This window comes from Octopus sinensis, unplaced genomic scaffold (genome assembly GCF_006345805.1).
Source record: "Octopus sinensis unplaced genomic scaffold, ASM634580v1 Contig19938, whole genome shotgun sequence".
Taxonomy (NCBI): domain Eukaryota; kingdom Metazoa; phylum Mollusca; class Cephalopoda; order Octopoda; family Octopodidae; genus Octopus; species Octopus sinensis.
The window spans coordinates 7501-23658 of NW_021836749.1; positions in this window are offsets into that span (position 1 = coordinate 7501).

Sequence of the window (16158 nt, forward strand, 5' to 3'; positions counted from 1 at the left end):
CCACTCAGCCGGCAAAAATGAGTAATCCTGCGATGGACCGGTGTGTAGTTTCGATTCCTGGACCGGGCGATGCGTTGTGTTCTTGAGCAAAACACTTCATTTTTCACGTTGTTCCAGTCCACTCAGACGGCAAAAATGAGTAATCCTGCGATGGACCGGTGTGTAGTTTCGATTCCTGGACCGGGCGATGCGTTGTGTTCTTGAGCAAAACACTTCATTTTTCACGTTGTTCCAGTCCACTCAGCCGGCAAAAATGAGTAATCCTGCGATGGACCGGTGTGTGGTTTCGATTCCTGGACCGGGCGATGCGTTGTGTTCTTGAGCAAAACACTTCATTTTTCACGTTGTTCCAGTCCACTCAGCCGGCAAAAATGAGTAATCCTGCGATGGACCGGTGTGTAGTTTCGATTCCTGGACCGGGCGATGCGTTGTGTTCTTGAGCAAAACACTTCATTTTTCACGTTGTTCCAGTCCACTCAGCCGGCAAAAATGAGTAATCCTGCGATGGACCGGGTGTGGTTTCGATTCCTGGACCGGGCGATGCGTTGTGTTCTTGAGCAAAACACTTCATTTTCACGTTGTTCCAGTCCACTCAGCCGGCAAAAATGAGTAATCCTGCGATGGACCGGTGTGTAGTTTCGATTCCTGGACCGGGCGATGCGTTGTGTTCTTGAGCAAAACACTTCATTTTTCACGTTGTTCCAGTCCACTCAGCCGGCAAAAATGAGTAATCCTGCGATGGACCGGTGTGTGGTTTCGATTCCTGGACCGGGCGATGCGTGTGTTCTTGAGCAAAACACTTCATTTTTCACGTTGTTCCAGTCCACTCATCGGCAAAAATGAGTAATCCTGCGATGGACCGGTGTGTAGTTTCGATTCCTGGACCGGGCGATGCGTTGTGTTCTTGAGCAAAACACTTCATTTTTCACGTTGTTCCAGTCCACTCAGCCGGCAAAAATGAGTAATCCTGCGATGGACCGGTGTGTGGTTTCGATTCCTGGACCGGGCGATCGCGTTGTGTTCTTGAGCAAAACACTTCATTTTTCACGTTGTTCCAGTCCACTCAGCCGGCAAAAATGAGTAATCCTGCGATGGACGGTGTGTGGTTCGATTCCTGGACCGGGCGATGCGTTGTGTTCTTGAGCAAAACACTTCATTTTTCACGTTGTTCCAGTCCACTCAGCCGGCAAAAATGAGTAATCCTGCGATGGACCGGTGTGTAGTTTCGATTCCTAGACCGGGCGATGCGTTGTGTTCTTGAGCCAAAACACTTCATTTTTCACGTTGTTCCAGTCCACTCAGCCGGCAAAAATGAGTAATCCTGCGATGGACCGGTGTGTGGTTTCGATTCTGGACCGGGCGATGCGTTGTGTTCTTGAGCAAAACACTTCATTTTCACGTTGTTCCAGTCCACTCAGCCGGCAAAAAATGAGTAATCCTGCGATGGACCGGTGTGTGTAGTTTCGATTCCTGGACCGGGCGATGCGTTGTGTTCTTGAGCAAAACACTTCATTTTTCACGTTGTTCCAGTCCACTCAGCCGGCAAAAATGAGTAATCCTGCGATGGACCGGTGTGTGGTTTCGATTCCTGGACCGGGCGATGCGTTGTGTTCTTGAGCAAAACACTTCATTTTTCACGTTGTTCCAGTCCACTCAGCCGGCAAAAATGAGTAATCCTGCGATGGACCGGTGTGTAGTTTCGATTCCTGGACCGGGCGATGCGTTGTGTTCTTGAGCAAAAACACTTCATTTTTCACGTTGTTCCAGTCCACTCAGCCGGCAAAAATGAGTAATCCTGCGATGGACCGGTGTGTAGTTTCGATTCCTGGACCGGGCGATGCGTTGTGTTCTTGAGCAAAACACTTCATTTTTCACGTTGTTCCAGTCCACTCAGCCGGCAAAAATGAGTAATCCTGCGATGGACGGTGTGTGTGGTTTCGATTCCTGGACCGGGCGATGCGTTGTGTTCTTGAGCAAAACACTTCATTTTTCACGTTGTTCCAGTCCACTCAGCCGGCAAAAATGAGTAGTAATCCTGCGATGGACCGGTGTGTAGTTTCGATTCCTGGACCGGGCGATGCGTTGTGTTCTGAGCAAAACACTTCATTTTTCACGTTGTTCCAGTCCACTCAGCCGGCAAAAATGAGTAATCCTGCGATGGACCGGTGTGTGTAGTTTCGATTCCTGGACCGGGCGATGCGTTGTGTTCTTGAGCAAAAAACTTCATTTTTCACGTTGTTCCAGTCCACTCAGCCGGCAAAAATGAGTAATCCTGCGATGGACCGGTGTGTGGTTTCGATTCCTGGACCGGGCGATGCGTTGTGTTCTTGAGCAAAACACTTCATTTTTCACGTTGTTCCAGTCCACTCAGCCGGCAAAAATGAGTAATCCTGCGATGGACCGGTGTGTAGTTTCGATTCCTGGACCGGGCGATGCGTTGTGTTCTTGAGCAAAACACTTCATTTTTCACGTTGTTCCAGTCCACTCAGCCGGCAAAAATGAGTAATCCTGCGATGGACCGGTGTGTAGTTTCGATTCCTGGACCGGGCGATGCGTTGTGTTCTTGAGCAAAACACTTCATTTTTCACGTTGTTCCAGTCCACTCAGCCGGCAAAAATGAGTAATCCTGCGATGGACCGGTGTGTAGTTTCGATTCCTGGACCGGGCGATGCGTTGTGTTCTTGAGCAAAACACTTCATTTTTCACGTTGTTCCAGTCCACTCAGCCGGCAAAAATGAGTAATCCTGCGATGGACCGGTGTGTGGTTTCGATTCCTGGACGGGCGATGCGTTGTGTTCTTGAGCAAAACACTTCATTTTTCACGTTGTTCCAGTCCACTCAGCCGGCAAAAATGAGTAATCCTGCGATGGACCGGTGTGTAGTTTCGATTCCTGGACCGGGCGATGCGTTGTGTTCTTGAGCAAAACACTTCATTTTTCACGTTGTTCCAGTCCACTCAGCCGGCAAAAATGAGTAATCCTGCGATGGACCGTGGTGTGTGGTTTCGATTCCTGGACCGGGCGATGCGTTGTGTTCTTGAGCAAAACACTTCATTTTTCACGTTGTTCCAGTCCACTCAGCCGGCAAAAATGAGTAATCCTGCGATGGACCGGTGTGTAGTTTCGATTCCTGGACCGGGCGATGCGTTGTGTTCTTGAGCAAAACACTTCATTTTTCACGTTGTTCCAGTCCACTCAGCCGGCAAAAATGAGTAATCCTGCGATGGACCGGTGTGTGTTTCGATTCCTGGACCGGGCGATGCGTTGTGTTCTTGAGCAAAACACTTCATTTTTCACGTTGTTCCAGTCCACTCAGCCGGCAAAAATGAGTAATCCTGCGATGGACCGGTGTGTAGTTTCGATTCCTGGACCGGGCGATGCGTTGTGTTCTTGAGCAAAACACTTCATTTTTCACGTTGTTCCAGTCCACTCAGCCGGCAAAAATGAGTAATCCTGCGATGGACGGTGTGTGTGGTTTCGATTCTGGACCGGGCGATGCGTTGTGTTCTTGAGCAAAACACTTCATTTTTCACGTTGTTCCAGTCCACTCAGCCGGCAAAAATGAGTAATCCTGCGATGGACCGGTGTGTGGTTTCGATTCCTGGACCGGGCGATGCGTTGTGTTCTTGAGCAAAACACTTCATTTTTCACGTTGTTCCAGTCCACTCAGCCGGCAAAAATGAGTAATCCTGCGATGGACCGGTGTGTGGTTTCGATTCCTGGACCGGGCGATGCGTTGTGTTCTTGAGCAAAACACTTCATTTTCACGTTGTTCCAGTCCACTCAGCCGGCAAAAATGAGTAATCCTGCGATGGACGGGTGTGGTTTCGATTCCTGGACCGGGCGATGCGTTGTGTTCTTGAGCAAAACACTTCATTTTTCACGTTGTTCCAGTCCACTCAGCCGGCAAAAATGAGTAATCCTGCGATGGACCGGTGTGTAGTTTCGATTCCTGGACCGGGCGATGCGTTGTGTTCTTGAGCAAAACACTTCATTTTTCACGTTGTTCCAGTCCACTCAGCCGGCAAAAATGAGTAATCCTGCGATGGACCGGTGTGTGGTTTCGATTCCTGGACCGGGCGATGCGTTGTGTTCTTGAGCAAAACACTTCATTTTTCACGTTGTTCCAGTCCACTCAGCCGGCAAAAATGAGTAATCCTGCGATGGACCGGTGTGTAGTTTCGATTCCTGGACCGGGCGATGCGTTGTGTTCTTGAGCAAAACACTTCATTTTTCACGTTGTTCCAGTCCACTCAGCCGGCAAAAATGAGTAATCCTGCGATGGACCGGTGTGTGGTTTCGATTCCTGGACCGGGCGACGCGTTGTGTTCCTGAGCAAAACACTTCATTTTTCACGTTGTTCCAGTCCACTCAGCCGGCAAAAATGAGTAATCCTGCGATGGACCGGTGTGTGGTTTCGATTCCTGGACCGGGTGATGCGTTGTGTTCCTGAGCAAAACACTTCATTTTTCACGTTGTTCCAGTCCACTCAGCCGGCAAAAATGAGTAATCCTGCGATGGACCGGTGTGTGTAGTTTCGATTCCTGGACCGGGCGATGCGTTGTGTTCTTGAGCAAAACACTTCATTTTCACGTTGTTCAAGTCCACTCAGCCGGCAAAAAATGAGTAATCCTGCGATGGACGGTGTGTGGTTTCGATTCCTGGACCGGGCGATGCGTTGTGTTCTTGAGCAAAACACTTCATTTTTCACGTTGTTCCAGTCCACTCAGCCGGCAAAAATGAGTAATCCTGCGATGGACCGGTGTGTAGTTTCGATTCCTGGACCGGGGCGATGCGTTGTGTTCTTGAGCAAAACACTTCATTGTTCACGTTGTTCCAGTCCACTCAGCCGGCAAAAATGAGTAATCCTGCGATGGACCGTGTGTAGTTTCGATTCCTGGACCGGGCGATGCGTTGTGTTCTGAGCAAAACACTTCATTTTTCACGTTGTTCCAGTCCACTCAGCGGCCAAAAATGAGTAATCTGCGATGGACCGGTGTGTAGTTCGATTCCTGGACCGGGCGATGCGTTGTGTTCTTGAGCACAAAACACTTCATTTTTCACGTTGTTCCAGTCCACTCAGCCGGCAAAAATGAGTAATCCTGCGATGGACCGGTGTGTGGTTTCGATTCCTGGACCGGGCGATGCGTTGTGTTCTGAGCAAAACACTCATTTTTCACGTTGTTCCAGTCCACTCAGCCGGCAAAATGAAATAGTATCCTGCGATGGACCGGTGTGTAGTTCGATTCCTGGACCGGGCGATGCGTTGTGTCTTGAGCAAAACACTTCATTTTTCACGTTGTTCCAGTCCACTCAGCCGGCAAAAAATGAGAATCCTGCGATGGACCGGTGTGTAGTTTCGATTCCTGGACCGGGCGATGCGTTGTGTTCTTGAGCAAAACACTTCATTTTTCACGTTGTTCCAGTCCACTCAGCCGGCAAAAATGAGTAATCCTGCGATGGACCGGTGTGTGGTTCGATTCCTGGACCGGGCGATGCGTTGTGTTCTTGAGCAAAACACTCATTTTTCACGTTGTTCCAGTCCACTCAGCCGGCAAAAATGAGTAATCCTGCGATGGACCGGTGTTGTGTAGTTCGATTCCTGGACCGGGCGTGCGTTGTGTTCTTGAGCAAAACACTTCATTTTTCACGTTGTTCCAGTCCACTCAGCCGGCAAAAATGAGTAATCCTGCGATGGACCGGTGTGTAGTTTCGATTCCTGGACGGGCGATGCGTTGTGTTCTTGAGCAAAACACTTCATTTTTCACGTTGTTCCAGTCCACTCAGCGGCAAAAAATGAGTAATCCTGCGATGGACCGGTGGTAGTTTCGATTCCTGGACGGGCGATGCGTTGTGTTCTTGAGCAAAACACTTCATTTTTCACGTTGTTCCAGTCCACTCAGCCGGCAAAAATGAGTAAGTAACCTGCGGGACCGGTGTGTGGTTTCGATTCCTGGACCGGGCGATGCGTTGTGTTCTTGAGCAAAACACTTCATTTTTAACGTTGTTCCAGTCACTCAGCCGGCAAAAATGAGTAATCCTGCGATGGACCGGTGTGTAGTTTCGATCCTGGACCGGGCGATGCGTTGTGTCTTGAGCAAAAAACTTCATTTTTCACGTTGTTCCAGTCCACTCAGCCGGCAAAAATGAGTAATCCTGCGATGGACCGGTGTGTGGTTTCGATTCTGGACCGGGCGATGCGTTGTGTTCTGAGAGCAAAACACTTCATTTTTCACGTGTTCCAGTCCACTCAGCCGGCAAAAATGAGTAATCCTGCGATGGACCGGTGTGTAGTTTCGATCCTGGACCGGGCGATGCGTTGTGTTCTTGAGCAAAACACTTCATTTTTCACGTTGTTCCAGTCCACTCAGCCGGCAAAAAATGAGTAATCCTGCGATGGACCGGTGTGTGGTTTCGATTCCTGGACCGGGGATGCGTTGTGTTCTTGAGCAAAACACTTCATTTTCACGTTGTTCCAGTCAACTCAGCCGGCAAAAATGAGTAATCCTGCGATGGACCGGTTGTAGTTTCGATTCCTGGAACGGGCGATGCGTTGTGTTCTTGAGCAAAACACTTCATTTTTCACGTTGTTCCAGTCCACTCAGCCGGCAAAAAATGAGTAATCCTGCGATGGACCGTGTGTTGTGGTTTCGATTCCTGGACCGGCGATGCGTTGTGTTCTGAGCAAAAACACTTCATTTTCACGTTGTTCCAGTCCACTCAGCCGGCAAAAATGAGTAATCCTGCGATGGACCGGTGTGTAGTTTCGATTCTGGACCGGGCGATGCGTTGTGTCTTGAGCAAAACACTTCATTTTTCACGTTGTTCCAGTCCACTCAGCCGGCAAAAATGAGTAATCCTGCGATGGACCGGTGTGTGGTGTTTCGATCCTGGACCGGGCGAGCGTTGTGTTCTTGAGCAAAACACTTCATTTTCACGTTGTTCCAGTCCACTCAGCCGGCAAAAATGAGTAATCCTGCGATGGACCGGTGTGTGGTTCGATTCCTGGACCGGGCGATGCGTTGTGTTCTTGAGCAAAACACTTCATTTTTCACGTTGTTCCAGTCCACTCAGCCGGCAAAAATGAGTAATCCTGCGATGGACCGGTGGTTGTAGTTTCGATTCCTGGACCGGGTGATGCGTTGTGTTCTTGAGCAAAACACTTCATTTTTCACGTTGTTCCAGTCCACTCAGCCGGCAAAAATGAGTAATCCTGCGATGGACGGTGTGTGGTTTCGATTCCTGGACCGGGTGATGCGTTGTGTTCTTGAGCAAAAACACTTCATTTTTCACGTTGTTCCAGTCCACTCAGCCGGCAAAAATGAGTAATCCTGCGATGGACCGGTGTGTGGTTTCGATTCTGGACCGACCGGGCGACGCGTTGTGTTCTGAGCAAAACACTTCATTTTTCACGTTGTTCCAGTCCACTCAGCCGGCAAAAAATGAGTAATCCTGCGATGACCGGTGTGTGGTTTCGATTCCTGGACCGGGCGACGCGTTGTGTTCCTGAGCAAAACACTTCATTTTCACGTTGTCCAGTCCACTCAGCCGGCAAAAATGAGTAATCCTGCGATGGACCGGTGTGTGGTTCGATTCCTGGACCGGGTGATGCGTTGTGTTCTTGAGCAAAAACACTTCATTTTTCACGTTGTTCCAGTCCACTCAGCCGGCAAAAATGAGTAATCCTGCGATGGACCGGTGTGTAGTTTCGATTCCTAGCGGGCGACGCGTTGTGGTCTGAGCAAAACACTTCATTTTTCACGTGTTCCAGTCCACTCAGCCGGCAAAAATGAGTAATCCTGCGATGGACCGGTGTGTGGTTTTGATCCTGGACCGGGCGATGCGTTGTGTTCTTGAGCAAAAACACTTCATTTTTCACGTTGTTCCAGTCCACTCAGCCGGCAAAAATGAGTAATCCTGCGATGACCGGTGTGTGGTTTCGATTCCTGGACCGGGCGATGCGTTGTGTTCTTGAGCAAAACACTTCATTTTTCACGTTGTTCCAGTCCACTCAGCCGGCAAAAAATGAGTAATCCTGCGATGGACCGGTGTGTAGTTTCGATTCCTGGACCGGGCGATGCGTTGTGTTCTTGAGCAAAACACTTCATTTTTCACGTTGTTCCAGTCCACTCAGCCGGCAAAAATGAGTAATCCTGCGATGGACCGGTGTGTAGTTTCGATTCCTGGACCGGGCGATGCGTTGTGTTCTTGAGCAAAACACTTCATTTTTCACGTTGTTCCAGTCACTCAGCCGGCAAAAAATGAGTAATCCTGCGATGGACGGTGTGTAGTTTCGATTCCTGGACCGGGCGATGCGTTGTGTTCTTGAGCAAAACACTTCATTTTTCACGTTGTTCCAGTCCACTCAGCCGGCAAAAATGAGTAATCCTGCGATGGACCGGTGTGTGGTTTCGATTCCTGACCGGGCGATGCGTTGTGTTCTTGAGCAAAACACTTCATTTTCACGTTGTTCCAGTCCACTCAGCCGGCAAAAATGAGTAATCCTGCGATGGACCGGTGTGTAGTTTCGATTCCTGGACCGGGCGATGCGTTGTGTTTTGAGCAAAACACTTCATTTTTCACGTGTTCCAGTCCACTCAGCCGGCAAAAATGAGTAATCCTGCGATGGACCGGTGTGTAGTTTCGATTCCTGGACGGGCGATGCGTTGTGTTCTTGAGCAAAACACTTCATTTTTCACGTTGTGTTCCGTCCACTCAGCCGGCAAAAAATGAGTAATCCTGCGATGACCGGTGTGTGGTTTCGATTCCTGGACCGGGCGATGCGTTGTGTTCTTGAGCAAAACACTTCATTTTCACGTTGTTCCAGTCCACTCAGCGGCAAAAATGAGTAATCCTGCGATGGACCGGTGTGTAGTTTCGATTCCTGGACCGGGCGATGCGTTGTGTCTTGAGCAAAACACTCATTTTTCACGTTGTTCAGTCCACTCAGCCGGCAAAAATGAGTAATCCTGCGATGGAACGGGTGTAGTTTCGATTCCTGGACCGGGCGATGCGTTGTGTTCTTGAGCAAAACACTTCATTTTTCACGTTGTCCAGTCCACTCAGCCGGCAAAAATGAGTAATCCTGCGATGGACCGGTGTGTGGTTTCGATTCCTGGACCGGGCGATGCGTTGTGTTCTTGAGCAAAACACTTCATTTTTCACGTTGTTCCAGTCCACTCAGCCGGCAAAAATGAGTAATCCTGCGATGGACCGTGTGTAGTTTCGATTCCTGGACCGGGCGATGCGTTGTGTTCTTGAGCAAAACACTTCATTTTCACGTTGTTCCAGTCCACTCAGCCGGCAAAAATGAGTAATCCTGCGACCGGTGGTGTGTGTGTGGTTTCGATTCCTGGACCGGGCGATGCGTTGTGTTCTTGAGCAAAACACTTCATTTTTCACGTTGTTCCAGTCCACTCAGCCGGCAAAAATGAGTAATCCTGCGATGGACCGGTGTGTAGTTTCGATTCCTGGACCGGGCGATGCGTTGTGTTCTTGAGCAAAACACTTCATTTTTCACGTTGTTCCAGTCCACTCAGCCGGCAAAAATGAGTAATCCTGCGATGGACCGGTGTGTGGTTTCGATTCCTGGACCGGCGGCGATGCGTTGTGTTCTTGAGCAAAACACTTCATTTTTCACGTTGTTCCAGTCCACTCAGCCGGCAAAAATGAGTAATCCTGCGATGGACCGGTGTGTGGTTTCGATTCCTGGACCGGGCGATGCGTTGTGTTTTGAGCAAAACACTTCATTTTTCACGTTGTTCCAGTCCACTCAGCCGGCAAAAAATGAGTAATCCTGCGATGGACGGTTGTGTAGTTTCGATTCCTGGACCGGGTGATGCGTTGTGTTCTTGAGCAAAACACTTCATTTTTCACGTTGTTCCAGTCCACTCAGCCGGCAAAAATGAGTAATCCTGCGATGGACCGGTGTGTGGTTTCGATTCCTGGACCGGGCGGCGATGCGTTGTGTTCTTGAGCAAAACACTTCATTTTTCACGTTGTTCCAGTCCACTCAGCCGGCAAAAATGAGTAATCCTGCGATGGACCGGTGTGTAGTTTCGATTCCTGGACCGGGCGATGCGTTGTGTTCTTGAGCAAAACAATTCATTTTTCACGTTGTTCCAGTCCACTCAGCCGGCAAAAATGAGTAATCCTGCGATGGACCGGTGTGTGTGGTTTCGATTCCGGACCGGGCGACGCGTGTGGTTCTGAGCAAAACACTTCATTTTTCACGTTGTTCCAGTCCACTCAGCCGGCAAAAATGAGTAATCCTGCGATGGACCGGTGTGTGGTTTCGATTCCTGGACCGGGTGATGCGTTGTGTTCCTGAGCAAAACACTTCATTTTTTGTTCCAGTCCACTCAGCCGGCAAAAATGAGTAATCCTGCGATGGACCGGTGTGTAGTTTCGATTCCTGGACCGGGCGACGCGTTGTGTTCCTGAGCAAAACACTTCATTTTTCACGTTGTTCCAGTCCACTCAGCCGGCAAAAATGAGTAATCCTGCGATGGACCGGTGGTGTGTAGTTTCGATTCCTGGACCGGGCGATGCGTTGTGTTCTTGAGCAAAACACTTCATTTTTCACGTTGTTCCAGTCCACTCAGCCGGCAAAAATGAGTAATCCTGCGATGGACCGGTGTGTGGTTTCGATTCCTGGACCGGGTGATGCGTTGTGTTCTTGAGCAAAACACTTCATTTTTCACGTTGTTCCAGTCCACTCAGCCGGCAAAAATGAGTAATCCTGCGATGGACCGGTGTGTGGTTTCGATTCCTGGACCGGGTGATGCGTTGTGTTCTTGAGCAAAACACTTCATTTTTCACGTTGTTCCAGTCCACTCAGCTGGCAAAAATGAGTAATCCTGCGATGGACCGGTGTGTGGTTTCGATTCTGGACCGGGTGATGCGTTGTGTGTTCTGAGCAAAAAACTTCATTTTTCACGTTGTTCCAGTCCACTCAGCCGGCAAAAATGAGTAATCCTGCGATGGACCGGTGTGTGGTTTCGATTCCTGGACCGGGTGATGCGTTGTGTTCTTGAGCAAAACACTTCATTTTTCACGTTGTTCCAGTCCACTCAGCCGGCAAAAATGAGTAATCCTGCGATGACGGGCCGGTGTGTGTTTTCGATTCCTGGACCGGGTGATGCGTTGTGTTCTTGAGCAAAACACTTCATTTTTCACGTTGTTCCAGTCCACTCAGCCGGCAAAAATGAGTAATCCTGCGATGACCGGGTGTGTGGTTTCGATTCCTGGACGGGTGATGCGTTGTGTTCTTGAGCAAAACACTTCATTTTCACGTTGTTCCAGTCCACTCAGCCGGCAAAAATGAGTAATCCTGCGATGGACCGGTGTGTGGTTTCCGATGGACCCGGGTGATGCGTTGTGTTCTTGAGCAAAACACTTCATTTTTCACGTTGTTCCAGTCCACTCAGCCGGCAAAAATGAGTAATCCTGCGATGGACCGGTGTGTGGTTTCGATTCCTGGACCGGGTGATGCGTTGTGTTCTTGAGCAAAACACTTCATTTTTCACGTTGTTCCAGTCCACTCAGCCGGCAAAAATGAGTAATCCTGCGATGGACCGGTGTGTGGTTTCGATTCCTGGACCGGGTGATGCGTTGTGTTCTTGAGCAAAACACTTCATTTTTCACGTTGTTCCAGTCCACTCAGCCGGCAAAAATGAGTAATCCTGCAATGGACCGGTGGTGTGTAGTTTCGATTCTGGACCGGGTGATGCGTTGTGTTCTTGAGCAAAAACACTTTTTTTCACGTTGTTCCAGTCCACTCAGCCGGCAAAAATGAGTAATCCTGCGATGGACCGGTGTGTGGTTTCGATTCTGGACCGGGTGATGCGTTGTGTTCTTGAGCAAAACACTTCATTTTTCACGTTGTTCCAGTCCACTCAGCCGGCAAAAATGAGTAATCCTGCGATGGACCGGTGTGTAGTTTCGATTCCTGGACCGGGCGACGCGTTGTGTTCTTGAGCAAAACACTTCATTTTTCACGTTGTTCCAGTCCACTCAGCCGGCAAAAATGAGTAATCCTGCGATGGACCGGTGTGTGGTTTCGATTCCTGGACGGGTGATGCGTTGTGTTCTTGAGCAAAACACTTCATTTTCACGTTGTTCCAGTCCACTCAGCCGGCAAAAATGAGTAATCCTGCGATGGACCGGTGTTGTAGTTCGATTCCTGGACCGGGTGATGCGTTGTGTTCTTGAGCAAAACACTTCATTTTTCACGTTGTTCCAGTCCACTCAGCCGGCAAAAATGAGTAATCCTGCGATGGACCGGTGTGTAGTTTCGATTCCTGGACCGGGTGATGCGTTGTGTTCTTGAGCAAAACACTTCATTTTTCACGTTGTTCCAGTCCACTCAGCCGGCAAAAATGAGTAATCCTGCGATGGACCACGGTGTGTAGTTTCGATTCCTGGACCGGGCGACGCGTTGTGTTCCTGAGCAAAACACTTCATTTTTCACGTTGTTCCAGTCCACTCAGCCGGCAAAAATGAGTAATCCTGCGATGGACCGGTGTGTGGTTTCGATTCCTGGACGGGTGATGCGTTGTGTTCTTGAGCAAAACACTTCATTTTTCACGTTGTTCCAGTCCACTCAGCCGGCAAAAATGAGTAATCCTGCGATGGACCGGTGTGTAGTTTCGATTCCTGGACCGGGCGACGCGTTGTGTTCCTGAGCAAAACACTTCATTTTTCACGTTGTTCCAGTCCACTCAGCCGGCAAAAATGAGTAATCCTGCGATGGACCGGTGTGTGGTTTCGATTCCTGGACCGGGTGATGCGTTGTGTTCTTGAGCAAAACACTTCATTTTTCACGTTGTTCCAGTCCACTCAGCCGGCAAAAATGAGTAATCCTGCGATGGACCGGTGTGTAGTTTCGATTCCTGGACCGGGCGACGCGTTGTGTTCCTGAGCAAAACACTTCATTTTTCACGTTGTTCCAGTCCACTCAGCCGGCAAAAATGAGTAATCCTGCGATGGACCGGTGTGTAGTTTCGATTCCTGGACCGGGCGATGCGTTGTGTTCCTGAGCAAAACACTTCATTTTTCACGTTGTTCCAGTCCACTCAGCCGGCAAAAATGAGTAATCCTGCGATGGACCGGTGTGTGGTTTCGATTCCTGGACCGGGTGATGCGTTGTGTTCTTGAGCAAAACACTTCATTTTTCACGTTGTTCCAGTCCACTCAGCCGGCAAAAATGAGTAATCCTGCGATGGACCGGTGTGTAGTTTCGATTCCTGGACCGGGTGATGCGTTGTGTTCTTGAGCAAAACACTTCATTTTTCACGTTGTTCCAGTCCACTCAGCCGGCAAAAATGAGTAATCCTGCGATGGACCGGTGTGTGGTTTCGATTCCTGGACCGGGTGATGCGTTGTGTTCTTGAGCAAAACACTTCATTTTTCACGTTGTTCCAGTCCACTCAGCCGGCAAAAAGAGTAATCCTGCGATGGACCGGTGTGTAGTTTCGATTCCTGGACCGGGCGACGCGTTGTGTTCTGAGCAAAACACTTCATTTTTCACGTTGTTCCAGTCCACTCAGCCGGCAAAAATGAGTAATCCTGCGATGGACCGGTGTGTGGTTTCGATTCCTGGACGGGTGGTGATGATGCGTTGTGTTCTTGAGCAAAACACTTCATTTTTCACGTGTTCCAGTCCACTCAGCCGGCAAAAATGAGTAATCCTGCGATGGACCGGTGTGTGGTTTCGATTCCTGGACCGGGTGATGCGTGTGTGTTCTTGAGCAAAACACTTCATTTTTCACGTTGTTCCAGTCCACTCAGCCGGCAAAAATGAGTAATCCTGCGAGGGAGTGTGTGGTTTCGATTCCTGGACCGGGTGATGCGTTGTGTTCTTGAGCAAAACACTTCATTTTTCACGTTGTTCCAGTCCACTCAGCCGGCAAAAATTAGTAATCCTGCGATGGACCGGTGTGTGGTTTCGATTCCTGGACCGGGTGATGCGTTGTGTTCTTGAGCAAAACACTTCATTTTTCACGTTGTTCCAGTCCACTCAGCCGGCAAAAATGAGTAATCCTGCGATGGACCGGTGTGTAGTTTCGATTCCTGGACCGGGTGATGCGTTGTGTTCTTGAGCAAAACACTTCATTTTTCACGTTGTTCCAGTCCACTCAGCCGGCAAAAATGAGTAATCCTGCGATGGACCGGTGTGTAGTTTCGATTCCTGGACCGGGCGATGCGTTGTGTTCTTGAGCAAAACACTTCATTTTTCACGTTGTTCCAGTCCACTCAGCCGGCAAAAATGAGTAATCCTGCGATGGACCGGTGTGTGGTTTCGATTCCTGGACCGGGCGACGCGTTGTGTTCCTGAGCCATGCTCTTCATTTTATACGTTGCTCCAGTCCACTCAGCTGGCAAAAATGAGTAATACTGCGACGGACCGGCGTCATCTCTAGGTGGAGGATTTCTACGCCCCTGAAACCGGGGAACCGGCCCTTATGAGCTTGGCATGGCTCGAGAGGGAACATTTATCTATTTAAAAAATTTTTATAAGCCTTTATGTTTAGAAAGTAAAGAAGTCTATCAGTAGCAGCGGTGGTGGTGGTGGTGGTGGAGGTGGTGGTGGTGGTCGTCGTCGTCGTCATCGTCGTCATCGTCGTCATCGTCCTCATCGTCGCTGTCGTCGTCGTAAATTCGAATTCATATATATTTTTTCGTTCTAATCTTTTACTTGTTTCCCACGACTTACATTTTTAAGCCTTACGCTTATTCTACCGGTGTTCTTTTGCAGATCCGCTAGCTTAGTTATGGAGACGTAATCACACCAATACCGGTTGTCAATCGGTGGTGGAGGACAAACACACACACACACACACATACACATACACATACACACACACACACACATGTATATAACTCTCTTTATTTTTTGGAATGATGGATCTCGAATCATGCATAAAAAATTTTCGATTGAAAAGCGCATTCGAACAGAAAATGTTAAAAATTGCTAAAGGTTATTGAACCCAAGCGCGGCATATGCATATACACATTCGAATACTGCGGCTTAAAATACTGCAATATTCATGAGACATGCTTTGCTCGCACTAATCGGTATTCATGTGACTGTATTTGTTTATCAGAATAGCATTTATAATGCGTGTGTTCCTTTATGTCCTGGCGCTTATCGGTTTGTCCAGTAAATAGGGGATACTTTTAATGAATTGGATTAATAAGATTGATGCCGCAAGTTACCCCTTTCTCCAGAAGAAGAGGCTTTAGCTTTTGTTCTTCGAAGCCCTCCAGGATCTAATGGGAATAACACCGCGGCATCTCGCTTGGTCTTAAACAAGGAGATAACACTTCGGTTCTTACCGGCTGATCATGGTTAATGAACCTCATGTAACACCCCGTTATGCTTGGAAGACAGAGCTGTACCTTTGGTTCTGGCAGGACCTCCAAGACGAATGAAATTGATATCGTAATATTCCGCTTGGTCACGAAGAAGAAAAGGAATAAAACTTCAATTCTTATCGGCCCGTCACGGTTAACGAGGCTGAATGTAATCTCCCGTTATGCATGAAAGACGGAACTGTATCTTTGGTCGTGGCAGGACATCCAAAGACGAATGACATTGATACCATAGGCGCAGGAGTGGCTGTGTGGTAAGTAGCTTGTTTACCAACCACATGATTCCGGGTTCAGTCCCATTGCGTGGCACCTTGGGCAGGTGTCTTCTACTATAGCCTCGGGCCGACCAATGCCTTGTGAGTGGATTTGGTAGACGGAAACTGAAAGAAGCCCGTCGTATATATGTATATATATATATATATAAGTGTGTGTGTATATGTTTGTGTGTCTGTCTTTGTCCCCCTAGCATTGCTTGGCAACCGATGCTGGTGTGTTTATGTCCCCGTTACTTAGCGGTTCGGCAAAAGAGACCGATAGAATAAGTACTGGGCTTACAAAAGAATAAGTCCCGGGGTCGAGTTGCTCGATTAAAGGCGGTGCTCCAGCATGGCCGCAGTCAAATGACTGAAACAAGTGAAAGAGTAAAAGAGTAAGAGTATAACATTCTGTTTGGTCTCGAATAAGAGAGGAAAATTCCGATTCTTATCGACCCGTCATGTTTTATGAGACTCATGTAACATTCCGTTATTCCTGGAAGACGGAGCTGCTCCTATGATTGTGGACT